At 40.6% G+C, this 14,700-nt stretch overlaps 1 protein-coding gene across 2 annotated transcripts in view; it reads left to right on the top strand.

Annotated features, from left to right (window-relative positions):
* The window catches only part of lamc3 (laminin, gamma 3), a 326,552-nt gene that overhangs the window by 97,556 nt on the left and 214,296 nt on the right, over positions 1 to 14,700 (top strand). The window lies entirely within an intron of this gene.

The following is a 14,700-nucleotide window of genomic DNA, read 5'->3' on the forward strand; positions in this document are numbered from 1 at the left end:
CATAAACATAATGGATGTTTACCACGAGGCGGTTATGAAGAGAGCCGTCAGGCTAGCAGGAAGTTAGGAATTTATTGTGCGTTCCATTAAAGGCCTACTGAAATTATTTTTTTTTATTTAAACGGGAATAGCAGATCCATTCTATGTGTCATACTTGATCATTTTGCGATATTGCCATATTTTTGCTGAAAGGATTTAGTAGAGAAAATCGACGATAAAGTTCGCAACTTTTGCTCGCTGATAAAAAAAGCCTTGCCTGTACCGGAAGTAGCGTGACGTCACAGGAGGTAATATTCCTCACAATTTTCCTTTGTTTACAATAGCGCGAGAGAGATTCGGAGCGACAAAGCGACGATTACCCCATTAATTTGAGCGAGGATGAAAGATTCGTGGATGAGGAACGTTAGAGTGAAGAACTAGAGGCAGTGCAGGACGTATCTTTTTTCGCCCTGACCGTAACTTAGGTACAAGCTGGCTCATTGGATTCCACACTCTCTCCTTTTTCTATTGTGGATCACGGATTTGTATTTTAAACCACCTCGGATACTATATCCTCTTGAAAATGAGAGTCGAGCACGCGAAATGGACATTCACAGTGACTTTTATCTCCACGACAATACATCGGTGACACACTTACCTACTGAGCTAACGTGATAGCATCGTTCTCAAATGCAGATAGAAACAAAATAAATAAATCCCTGACTGGAAGGATAGACAGAAGATCAACAATACTATTAAACCATGGACATGTAACTACACGGTTAATAATTCTCAGCCTGGTAAAGCTTAACAATGCTGTTGATAACGACGCTAAGGCTAACTTAGCAACTTAGCAACCAGACCTCACAGAGCTATGATAAAAACATTAGCGCTCCACCTACGCCAGCCAGTCCTCATCTGCTCCTCAACAGCCGTGCTCACCTGCGTTCCAGCGATCGACGGCGCGACGAAGGACTTCATCCGTGGGTTTGGCGGCTAGCATCGGCTAGGCGTCTGCTATCCAAGTAAGTAGTCCTTGTTGTGTTGCTACAGCCAGCCGCTAATACACCGATCCCACCTACAACGTTCTTCTTTGCCGCCTCCATTGTTCATTAAACAAATTGCAAAAGATTCACAAACACAGATGTCCAGAATACTGTGGAATTTTGTCGAAGAAAACAGAGCTCCGTGTATTGTGTCCAAACACTTCCGTGGACCTCGCGACGTCACGCGCATACGTCATCCTCCAAAGGCGTTTTGAACCGGAAGTTCCCCGGGAAATTTAAAATTGCACTTTATAAGTTAACCCGGCCGTATTGGCATGTGTTGCAATGTTAAGATTTCATCATTGATATATAAACTATCAGACTGCGTGGTCGGTAGTAGTGGCTTTCAGTAGGCCTTTAAATTCGGTTGTTTGAAGTCGTAGCTTAGACTGACCATCCGTCCTCTTTTCCCCGGACGTGTCCTCTTTTGCGGGGGTGTCCGGTCCGTCCGGGCGGAGTTATTAAATGCCTCAAATGTCCGGTATTTTGAGTTAGGTTTGCGTGTATTTTCAATGTACGTCCAGAGTTAAGAAGGGGTTAAATTGTGAAGGTGTGCGCACGCAACAACATTCGTGAGGGAGGGGCAGAGACAGAGAGCAGACAGTCGAGAGACAGACAGAACACAAGAGAGAAGAGAGAATTTAATTAACTTGTTTTGAGGCATTATTTATGTTTAGATTATATACAAGAGGTTATTTTGAATATTTATACCTCTGCACTTTTTTTTTTACAAAACTGTGAATGTTACAGAATATAAGTGTGACTTATTTTGTTATCAAGCAGTGTTGGCGTTAACGCACTTTGTGTCTTTTTAACGCATTGAAATCAGAAAGGACGCAGATTATTATTTATTTTTTACATTTTTTTTACCATTTGTGGCCCACAGCTAATGTTTTAAAGGCCCACGGCACATTCTCAAAATATTATTAAAATAAACAAAAACATAACAAAAGTGAAATAAATAAGCTTAAAGGTGAAATGTAATTTAGAAAAAGTTGCAATGTTGACTAATAAAACAAAGCTGTTTTTTTTTCTTTCAAACTGTCATTGCTCAAAACATAATATTGAATCAAAATCAATGTTATTATGAATTATTGACCTATCCAAGGTTCCCGTTACTTCACATCAATTATTCCACTTTGAAAAATATTTTCGGTGGAATATATGGTAGTGATGGGATCAGCAGTTCTTTTGACTGTACTGAATCACTAGAATCAGTTCCTTAAAATGATTCGTTCAAAAAATTCGTTCACCGAATCCCCACCCCCCCCCAAAAAAAAAAAAAAAAATAGGAGGGGGGGGGGGGGGGGGCGTGCGTAGTACAGTACAGTGCAGACATTCGCGGGAGAAGCAGCAAATAGGCGCCCACACAACACTACCGCCCCTCCCTGAATCACGTTCGCGAACGACACAACACTAAGGGGGCGCCCCTTAGTACAGTATCGTAGTACAGTACAGTGCAGACATTCGCGGGAGAAGCAGCAAATAGGGTGAACGCGAGTCCCTACGCACTGCGTAGGGCAGGGGTCACCAACCTTTTTGAAACCAAGAGCTACTACTTGGGTACTGATTAATGCGAAGGGCTACCAGTTTGATACACACTTAAGTAAATTGCCAAGAATAGCCAATTTGCTCAATTTACCTTTAACTCTATGTTATTATTAATAATTAATTGTATTTATCTTTGTGGAAACACTGATCATCTTAATGATTTCTCACAATAAATATACATAGAAACAGATAAATATCAATATGCAACACTTTATTTTTATATTTTCTCTCAGTGCACATTTTTCAAAATTGAACATTTTCAAATGATCACTTCTAAGACAGTCTTGTGAAATCCCAATATCCCATTTTAACTAGCTAGCCACTAAAATGTTTTAACAAATCATAAATTACTTTGCACCATGTGTGTACAAAAAATACCGTAATTTCCGGACTATAAGCCACTACTTTTTCCCCTCGTTCTGGTCCCTGCAGCTTATACAACGGTGCGGCTTATTTACGGTCTGTTCTTCTCCGACACCGACGAAGAGGATTTCGGTGGTTTTAGTACGCAGGAGGAAGACGATGACACAATGATTAAAGACTGACTTTTCATATACCGGTAGGCTGGTTATTTTGATAACGTACAGGCGCGCACTTTGTATTACTTTGCACCGTTGTATTATTTGTACTCTGCACGAATGCTGTTCGCCATGTCAAAGATGTGAAAGTTTGATTGAATGATTGAAATATTTATAGTTAATAAATGGGACGCTTTGCGTTCCCAAACAGTCATCTCTGTCCCGACAATCCCCTCCGTGGTAGCAGGAACCCCTATATACTACGGTAATTACACATCAAAACCCTGCGGCTTAGTCGGGTGTGGCTTATATATGGAGCAATCTGTATTTTCCCCTAAATTTAGCTGGTGCGGCTTATAGTCCGGAAATTACGGTAACTCATGTAAAATACAAAAGTCAACTCTCAAATTTTTAAATAAATCATGTCACACTTTGAACTGGACATCAAATCTGTTATCTGTTTCTTTGTCAGTTAGTGAAGACCAAGTCTTTAAAATATTTTCTTGGATTTTCAAATTCTATTTGAGTTTTGTCTCTCTTAGAATTAAAAATGTCGAGCAAAGCGAGACCAGCCTGCTAGTAAATAAATAAAATTAAAAAAAATAGAGGCAGCTCACTGGTAAGTGCTGCTATTTGAGCTATTTTTAGAACAGGCCAGCAGGCTACTCATCTGGTTCTTACGGGCTACCTGGTGCCCGCGGGCACCGCGTTGGTGACCCCTGGCGTAGGGACTCGCGTTAATCTAACAACAACAACAGTTGCAGTAGAAGGGATAATAATAATCCATCCATCCATTTTCTACCGCTTATTCCCTTCGGGGTCGCGGGGGGCGCTGGAGCCTATCTCAGCTACAATCGGGCGGAAGGCGGGGTACACCTCATCGCAGGGCCAACACAGATAGACAGACAACATTCACACTCACATTCACACACTAGGGCCAATTTAGTGTTGCCAATCAACCTATCCCCAGGTGCATGTCTTTGAAAGTGGGAGGAAGCCGGAGTACCCGGAGGGAACCCACGCAGTCAAGGAGAAATTTATTTTTGTTACAATAACTGTGTAAATAATAGCCTATGTATGTGTACATACATTAGTTATTATTTTTATTTTAAATCTTCTCAAAACAGCCTGCCCTACACTTTACCCCCCGCCAGTAGACTGCTAGTAGACTAATCGTCTACTCTCATAACTTTATGTGTTGAGATAATGGGGACGTGTGTTTGTTTTCATGTGGCTTGTTTTCATGGGATCGGCAGTTGTTTTGACTGTACTGAATCACTAGAATCAGTGACTGACACAGCACCACACTGTGGCCGCAGTTCAGTACGTGAACCGAATCACTTCAGCAGTTCTTTTGACGGTACTGAATCACTAGAATCAGTGACTGACACAGCACCACACTGTGGCCGCAGTTCAGTATGTGAACTGAATCACTTCGGCAGTTCTTTTGACGGTACTGAATCACTAGAATCAGTGACTGACACAGCGCCACACTGTGGCCGCAGTTCAGTATGTGAACCGAATCACTTCGGCAGTTCTTTTGACGGTACTGAATCACTAGAATCAGTGACTGACACAGCACCACACTGTGGCCGCAGTTCAGTACGTGAACCGAATCACTTCAGCAGTTCTTTTGACGGTACTGAATCACTAGAATCAGTGACTGACACAGCACCACACTGTGGCCGCAGTTCAGTACGTGAACCGAATCACTTCTGCAGTTCTTTTGACGGTACTGAATCACTAGAATCAGTGACTGACACAGCACCACACTGTGGCCGCAGTTCAGTACGTGAACTGAATCACTTCGGCAGTTCTTTTGACGGTACTGAATCACTAGAATCAGTGACTGACACAGCGCCACACTGTGGCCGCAGTTCAGTATGTGAACCGAATCACTTCGGCAGTTCTTTTGACGGTACTGAATCACTAGAATCAGTGACTGACACAGCACCACACTGTGGCCGCAGTTCAGTACGTGAACCGAATCACTTCAGCAGTTCTTTTGACGGTACTGAATCACTAGAATCAGTGACTGACACAGCACCACACTGTGGCCGCAGTTCAGTACGTGAACCGAATCACTTCGGCAGATCTTTTGACGGTACTGAATCACTAGAATCAGTGACTGACACAGCACCACACTGTGGCCGCAGTTCAGTACGTGAACCGAATCACTTCGGCAGTTCTTTTGACGGTACTGAATCACTAGAATCAGTGACTGACACAGCACCACACTGTGGCCGCAGTTCAGTACGTGAACCAAATCACTTCAGCAGTTCTTTTGACGGTACTGAATCACTAGAATCAGTGACTGACACAGCACCACACTGTGGCCGCAGTTCAGTATGTGAACCGAATCACTTTGGCAGTTCTTTTGACGGTACTGAATCACTAGAATCAGTGACTGACACAGCACCACACTGTGGCCGCAGTTCAGTATGTGAACTGAATCACTTCGGCAGTTCTTTTGACGGTACTGAATCACTAGAATCAGTGACTGACACAGCGCCACACTGTGGCCGCAGTTCAGTATGTGAACCGAATCACTTCGGCAGTTCTTTTGACGGTACTGAATCACTAGAATCAGTGACTGACACAGCACCACACTGTGGCCGCAGTTCAGTACGTGAACCGAATCACTTCAGCAGTTCTTTTGACGGTACTGAATCACTAGAATCAGTGACTGACACAGCACCACACTGTGGCCGCAGTTCAGTACGTGAACCGAATCACTTCTGCAGTTCTTTTGACGGTACTGAATCACTAGAATCAGTGACTGACACAGCACCACACTGTGGCCGCAGTTCAGTACGTGAACTGAATCACTTCGGCAGTTCTTTTGACGGTACTGAATCACTAGAATCAGTGACTGACACAGCGCCACACTGTGGCCGCAGTTCAGTATGTGAACCGAATCACTTCGGCAGTTCTTTTGACGGTACTGAATCACTAGAATCAGTGACTGACACAGCACCACACTGTGGCCGCAGTTCAGTACGTGAACCGAATCACTTCAGCAGATCTTTTGACGGTACTGAATCACTAGAATCAGTGACTGACACAGCACCACACTGTGGCCGCAGTTCAGTACGTGAACCGAATCACTTCGGCAGTTCTTTTGACGGTACTGAATCACTAGAATCAGTGACTGACACAGCACCACACTGTGGCCGCAGTTCAGTACGTGAACCAAATCACTTCAGCAGTTCTTTTGACGGTACTGAATCACTAGAATCAGTGACTGACACAGCACCACACTGTGGCCGCAGTTCAGTATGTGAACCGAATCACTTCGGCAGTTCTTTTGACGGTACTGAATCACTAGAATCAGTGACTGACACAGCACCACACTGTGGCCGCAGTTCAGTATGTGAACCGAATCACTTCGGCAGTTCTTTTGACGGTACTGAATCACTAGAATCAGTGACTGACACAGCACCACACTGTGGCCGCAGTTCAGTACGTGAACCGAATCACTTCGGCAGTTCTTTTGACGGTACTGAATCACTAGAATCAGTGACTGACACAGCACCACACTGTGGCCGCAGTTCAGTACGTGAACCGAATCACTTCGGCAGTTCTTATGACGGTACTGAATCACTAGAATCAGTGACTGACACAGCACCACACTGTGGCCGCAGTTCAGTACGTGAACCGAATCACTTCGGCAGTTCTTTTGACTGTACTGAATCACTAGAATCAGTGACTGACACAGCGCCACACTGTGGCCGCAGTTCAGTACATGAACAGAATCACTTCTGCAGCAGCAGTACAGTTTAATTGCAAATCAGCATTATTATAATGATGATGACAGCTACTAAACAACATCAACAACAACAGTTGCATTTGAATGGATAATAATAATAATAATAATGATAATAATATGAATCAGAATTGATCCCCAAGGAGAAATTTATTTTTGTTACAATAACTGTGTAAATAATAGCCTATGTATGTGTATATACATTAGTTATTATTTTTATTTTAAATCTTCTCAAAACAGCCTGCCCTACACTTTACCCCCCGCCCCCGCAGAGCAGAGAGCGAGAGCGTTGTCGTTCACTGAGTGATTCATGCCGTTAATCCGCGGTGAACGAATCGTTCGCTCAGTCCCTCCCCCCGCCCTCTCATTGGCTGCGTCGTTCGCCGACGTTGAGGGTTCAGTGAGTCACAGAATGCGCCAGTTCCACTCATACCGGCATGGTCGTGGCGGAGCTCAACTGAACTGAGAAAGGAACGAATCAGTTCATGAAGTGATTCGGTTCAGTACGTTCTCTCAAAAGATTTGTTCTTTCGAACGAATCGTTCGCGAACGACACAACACTAATATATGGCATATTTTGTGTGTTTGCCATTAAAAACACAGTTTTGTTTGACAAAAAAGGGCGGAAAACAAACAAACAAAAAAACAACATGAAAAAAACTAAAACATTTTGAAATGAGGAATAGATCTGAAGTTGATGTAGACTCCAGAGATTTAAGCGTTAAATATAAAATGTATGTATGCCCTGGCACACCATTATCATCATTTCATGACCCAAGCAAAACACTTTTTACACTTTTATACTGAAATACCATGAAGGAAAGAAGAAAGTGAATGAATGTTTATAACTGAATACATTTACATATGCATACACATTTTTGTTATTTTATTTTTTAATGAATTAAGTAATGTTTATGACAACCTTTTTCCAAAACACAATATAGAATGTGAGATATAACAGGATAATGCATACGTTTATCTTTTTTTTCCCAAAACGCTTCCAAAAAAAGTGGGACCCCAAAAATTTACTGTGGGACCCCATTTTTATGACTTGATGGACCCCATTTTGAAAATTCCTAGCGCCAACAATGCTGTCAACAGAGGAGAAAAAATGCTTTATTCAAACAAATATATTATTTATAAAGCAAGTTCGAGTATCATTGGCAAATGTTCACCTAGTCCCGGCCTTGGCGTGCTGCCCGCCTTGGCACGCATATTTGTGTCCTCTTTTTGGGATTTCAGAATATGGTCAGCCTAGCTAACAGGATGTTGGCTATGAGACTACCAGGAAGTTAGCCATGAGGCTAACAGGACGTTAGCTATGAGACTACCAGGAAGTTAGCCATGAGGCTAACAGGACGTTGGCTATGAGACTACCAGGAAGTTAGCCATGAGGCTAACAGGACGTTAGCTATGAGACTACCAGGAAGTTAGCCATGAGGCTAACAGGACATTAGCTATGAGACTACCAGGAAGTTAGCCATGAGGCTAACAGGAAATTAGCTATGAGACTAACAGGAAGTTAGCCATGAGGCTAACAGGAAGTTTCTAATGAGTCTAGCTGAAAGTTAGCCATCAGACTAGCAAAAAGTCAGCCTTGAGAATAGCAGAATTTTAGCCATGAGGCTAACAGGTTGTTAGCTATGAGCCTAGTAGGAATTTGGCTAAGAGGCTAGCAGAACGTTAGCTATGAGGATAACATGACGTTAGCTATGAGGCTAACAGGACGTTAGCTATGAGGCTAGTAGAAAGTTAGCTATGAGGCTAGTATAAAGTTAGCTATGAGGCTAGTAGAAAGTTAACCTTGAGGCTAGCTGAAAGTTAGTCATCAGACAAGCAAAACGTCAGCCATGAAAATAGCAGGATATTAGCCATGAAGCTAACAGGAAGTTAGCTAAGACTAAGAGGCTAGCAGAAAGTTAGCTGTGAAGCTAACAGGACGTTAGCCATGAGGCTAACAGGACGTTAGCTATGAGGCTAACATGGCGTTAGCCATTAAACTAGTAGAGAGTTAGCCATCAGACTAGCAAAAAGTATTTTCAAGAATGTGAAAAAATTAGCTCCTGACCGCAAAATCAACAAAATCTTAATTAATTGTTAGTAAGCTTTGACATAAGGTTGCTGGTGCAGCGTGAGTGGTAATTAAAAATAATAATAATGTAAAGACTTCTAAAAAGGATACAGCCCGGCTTAAAGGATGAAATGAATTCCGTGGGTTCTATAAATATGCGGAAATTCTGGTACTCACTGTTCAGCGTTAGAAGCTGCATCTGTGTTTTTGTTTTGGTTGAAGCTTCCATGCACATCTGTTCGCCAGCAGCAGCAGCATCGTGTCGGAATTAGAGCGTTTATCAGGCTTGGCTCATCACACGTTGACGGAACTGTCAGGAGGAGCTTCGGAGATGGCTCTTTTTTAAACGCAAAGCCCACAATTGGCTTCTTTTCTCCTTTTTTACTGTTGAAGCCGATTAAGCGGGGAGCTGGTTTTTAATTACTCTTATTTCCGAGTAGCAGTCACTTAACATAGCACGCCGACTTAATCGGTGCTGTACAACACTTAGTACTTGGTGTAAAAGGAGCAGGCACATACATCATTCATAAGGGAACGTAATAGTCTTTCTGGAAGAAAAAAACAAAAACTACTGATAAATATAAGCAAAAAAACATGTGGAGTTAATCCTTTAAATGAGAAGTAGACAAACTTTTTTTCACGTCCTGAAAAAGAATGAAATAAATATTGAATATTGAATTGGCATTTTGTAAACAAATTGATTCATTAGAGCAGTGGTCCCCAACCACCGGTCCTGGGACCGGTACCGGTCCGTGACGCATATGCTACCAGGCCGCACAGCAACATTAATTGTGTGAATGTTCCATAGCAGTGGTCCCCAACCACTGGTCCGTGGATGGATTGGATTTTTTATTTTTTTTTTTTAATTTTAAAAATTAAATCAACATAAAAAACACAAGATACACTTACAATTAGTGCACCAACCCAAAAAGCCTCCCTCCCCCATTATATATCAATATATATCAATACAGTCTGCAGGGATACAGTCCGTAAGCACACATGATTGTATTTTTAAGCACACATGATTGTATTTTTTTATGACAAAAAAATAAAATAAAAAATAATAATTACTATCATTATTATTATTATTATTATTATTATATTTTTATTCGACTTCTTCTTCTTCTTCTCCAGATTTTGCCGCGCTCTACCTTCCACTTTTTTCACCCGATTCAAACCATTCCAATCGCAGGGCTTTCCGTTGACATATTCCCAAAAATTCCCAGAATTCCAGGTTTTTCCGGAACATTTTTCCCCATTCAAAATGAATTGGCCATTTTTCAAACGTCCACCATTTCCCACATTTTTTCAACCGATTCAAACTATTCCACATTCAACATATTCCACTCATCCTGGACATTGAAACTATAATTTTTTCAAGTAAAAAAAAAAATTTCAGGAATTCCCAGAATTAGAAAGTTAGCTATGAGGCTAGTAGAAAATTAGCCATGAGGCTAGCAGAAAGTCAGCTGTGAGAATAGTAGAAAATGATCCATGAGACTAGACCCATGGACCTTAGCTTTGAGGCTAGTAGAAAGTTAGCTATGCGGCTAGTCGAAAGTTAGCTATGAGGCTAGTGGAAAATTTGCCTTGAGGCCAGCAGAAAGTCAGCTGTGAAAATAGTAGAAAATTACCCATGAGACTAGACCCATGGACGTTAGCTATGAGGCTAATAGAAAGTTAGCTATGAGGCTAGTAGAAAGTTAGCTATGAGGCAAGTAGAAAGTTAGCTTCGAGGCCAGTAGAAAATTAGCCATCAGGGTTGCAGAAAGTCAGCTGTGAGAGTAGTAGAAAATTACCCATGAGACTAGACCCATGGACGTTAGCTATGAGGCTAGTAAAAAGTTAGCTATGAGGCTAGTCGAAAGTAATATATGAGGCTAGTGGAAAATTTGCCTTGAGGCTAGCAGAAAGTCAGCTGTGAGAATAGTAGAAAATTACCCATGAGACTAGACCCATGGACGTTAGCTTTGACGCTAATAGAAAGTTAACTATGAGGCTAGTACAAAATTAGCCAGTTTTTTTTCAGACCCTTTTTTTACCCTTTTTTCTGGCGACTACTCCTTCCACATTTTTCATCCCATTTAAAATTCCAGGAATTCCTTAATACCATTTATCCATTAAAAAATGTTACTACTTCAACATTTCTCGACCGACTTGAAAAATTCCAACACCAACCATTTCAACGCCGAAGATTCAAATTTTTTTTTATTTTCAAAAAAATTCCCTCTTTTCCCGAAATCCCCAAATTTCCATGAAATTCCCATTGAAAAGAATGGGAGATTTTTCAAAGTTCCACAACTTCCACTCAAACCGTTCCAACTTCAAAATATTGAGCCTGTTCAAGAATTGGTTGCTCCCTTTCAAAAACTGTAAATAAAAATTCCCGGATTTCCAAGAATTCTCGGTTTTTAGGGACATTGTCCCCATTCCAAATGAATTATCCATGTTTCACTCTTTCACAATTCCAACATTTTTCAACCTATTCAAACCATTCCACCTTCAACATATTCCACTCATCCTGGACATTGAAACTATTATTTTTTCAAGTTAAAAAAAATTAATTCCAGGAATTCCCTTTTTTGACCCTTTTTTCTGGCGACTAGTCCTTCCACATTTTTCAACCCATTTCAAATTCCAGGAATTCCTTAATACCACTTCTCAATTAAAAATGTTACTACTTCAACATTTCTCTACCGACTTGAAAAATTCCAACACCAACCATTTCAACTCCGAAGATTCAATTTTTTTTTTGCATTTTCAAAAAAATTCCTTCTTTTCCCCAAATCCCCAAATTTCCATGAAATTCCCATTGAAGAGAATGGGACATTTTTCCAAAGTTCCACAACTTCCACTCAAACCGTTCCAACTTCAAAATATTCAGGCTGTTCAAGAATTGGTTGCTCCCTTTTCAAGAACTGTAAATAAAATTCCCGGATTTCCAAGAATTCTCCATTTTTAGGGACATTGTCCCCATTTTAAATGAATGATCAATTTTTCACTCTTTCACAATTCCAACATTTTTCAACCTATTCAAAATATTCCACCTTCAACATATTCCACTCATCCTGGACATTCAAACTAAGTATTTTCCAAGTTCCAAACCAAATTCCGGTTTTCCTGGAAATTCAAATGCTTCAACATTCAAAACATTCCAACATTCAAACTATTCTTACATTCATACTTCATTCTGTCAGAATTGGATCATTCACATGCAAATTCCTTCAGGAATTGCCTCATCTAGTCAATTTATAAACTACCGCATTTTCTCCGACTTAACTTTCAGATTGTAGCCAAAGGCTAATTTTTTGGCGGTTTTTATCTGCCACACGTAGAAAGCTGGTCCGTGAAAGTAATGCATACATTAAACCGGTCCCTGGTGGAAAAAAGTTGGGGAAGCGATGATATTACGGACCTTCGCGGTACTTCATCAAAAAGCGACATCAGTGTGTAAAGGATAACACCACATGGGCTCAGGAACACTTCAGAAAACCACTGTCAGTAACTACAGTTCGTCGCTACGTCTGTAAACGCAAGTTAAAACTCTACTAAGGAAAGCGAAAGCCATGTATCAACAACACCCAGAAATGCCGCCGGCGTTTTATTTTATCTTTGTGGAAAATATTGGAAACAATGTGTTGTCAAGCTTATGTGATGAGATGCAAGTGTAAGCCACTGCGACACTTTTATTGACACGTCATCAAAAAGCGACATCAGTGTGTAAAGGATATCACCACATGGGCTCAGGAACACTTCATAGTAAAAGAGTGCGGGTACTAGACCTCTCTCCCATTGAAAATGTGCGGCCCATTATGAAGCCTAAAATAGCACAACGGAGACAGTAAATAATACAGTAATAAAAACATTTAATTGCTTCGAGGTCGGTAAGCACAACCAAAATCATTCCGTACATTAGGCGCACCAGGGCTATAAGGCGCACTGTCGAGTTTTGAAAAAATCTAAGGATTTTAAGTGCGCCTTATAGTCCGAAAAATATGGTAATAATGAATGGATAAACATACTGTATTTGTATTGTTAATTTTACCATTGTATTGTTAATTATTAGAGTTTATCAATGTATTTATAATTATGTGTTGATTATAAGATAAATATTTGTTATAATAATAATAGTACAAAAATATTACAGCAATACAACAAAGACGCATGTTAACTGTTAGTGTGCTAACGTAACAAAGTGCACATTTTGTTTTTGCTAATTTTACGTCTTTTTGTCTAATTCCGCAGCCGTACACCTTACAGTCATATAACGTGCTCCCCAAGGGGATGGGTCAAATGCAGAGGACAAATTTCACCACATCTAGTGTGTGTGTGACAATCATTGGTACTTTAATCTTAATCTTTAATTTGAAACATGCTAACTGCATGCGTTAGCATGCTAGCATGTTACCATTAGCATGCTAACTTTTTCAGCTACTATTGCTACCGTTGAGCGCAGAGTCATATAACTTGGTATGTGACACTTGCTAACTGCTAGCATGCAAACCATAGCATGCTAGTGAGCTAACTTAGGCTTGCTAACTTTTTCTTTTATTTTTCAGCCATACACCTTTGAGTCATATAACTTGGTGTATGAAACATGCTATTGTTAGCACACATGTTAAGTGTTAGCATTTTTATGTAAACATGCTACTGTTTTGGGCTGGCTTTGTGGCCCCTTTTTGTACATTTACACCTAAAACTCACGGATTCAGACACTCAGCGCCATCTAATAAGTACGGCGGCTTCCGGCGACCCCCCGGTTAGAGGTCTGGGGCACAGATAGCAGGCCCATCCAAATGTTCTAGTTATAATAATAATAATAATAATAGTACAAAAATATTACAGCGATACAACAAATATTATTATTTTTATTATTATTTTATTTCTAATGATAATTGATTTGCCAATATATGTATATGTTGATTTATTGTGATAAAATAATAATAATCATAATAAAAAATGATGCAGTGATGAAAATATTATTATTAATATTTTATAGTTTAAAAAACAAACAAAACAAAAAAAATTGAACTAAGCAAAGTCGATGCAAATAAAACTTTTAGTTTCTCCTAATAATCAATCTATCAATGTTTATTTATACAGTATAAAATCTAATAAGTTCCCATCCTTACCGATCGGCCTTCCTTTTGTGGCAGAACTTAATTGTACTTAAGTGCTTTCTGTTTTTGTTATTGCGCAGCTTCGCCGCTTTCAAGAGGTTGCTAAAAGCCTGGTAGGGGAAAAAATAATATAAAAGGATGAACGCACATTTCTGGAAGAGGCTAATCTGGTGAAGACAAAGCCCCGAGGAGCAATACTAGGGAGGGCAGCGTCTGCCTCCTTACCGGGTCGTGTTATGTAAATGAAGGAGTCCTCAGAAGCCCTGAATGGGACTGATGTGCTCCGGTAAAGAGCCTCCGAGGAGACGTTAACGCGGCGGACTCGATCGCGGCCCTTTTTAAGTACGGCGACGATGACACAACTGTTCCTGTAAGCACAGGCCTCCACTCACGCAAGGCTACGGGGAGTAAGTGACCTGTAGACCGTTGCATAACAAAAGCATCGCCTTGGTTACCTGTAGCAAAAAAAAAAAGGGGGGGATTTGAAGGCTAAGACAACTTTTAAGTACAGCAACAAAAAACCTTCCAGGTCCTACATTTTGTTATTCAAGCATAACAAATACACAAAAATGTCATACTGACCAGTGTTTTTTTTACAGAACGGCAATCTATTTATGGCAGTGGGGCGTGGTCAGGGCGGCATCAAAAT

The sequence above is a fragment of the Entelurus aequoreus genome, linkage group LG08 (assembly GCF_033978785.1).
Source record: "Entelurus aequoreus isolate RoL-2023_Sb linkage group LG08, RoL_Eaeq_v1.1, whole genome shotgun sequence".
Taxonomy (NCBI): domain Eukaryota; kingdom Metazoa; phylum Chordata; class Actinopteri; order Syngnathiformes; family Syngnathidae; genus Entelurus; species Entelurus aequoreus.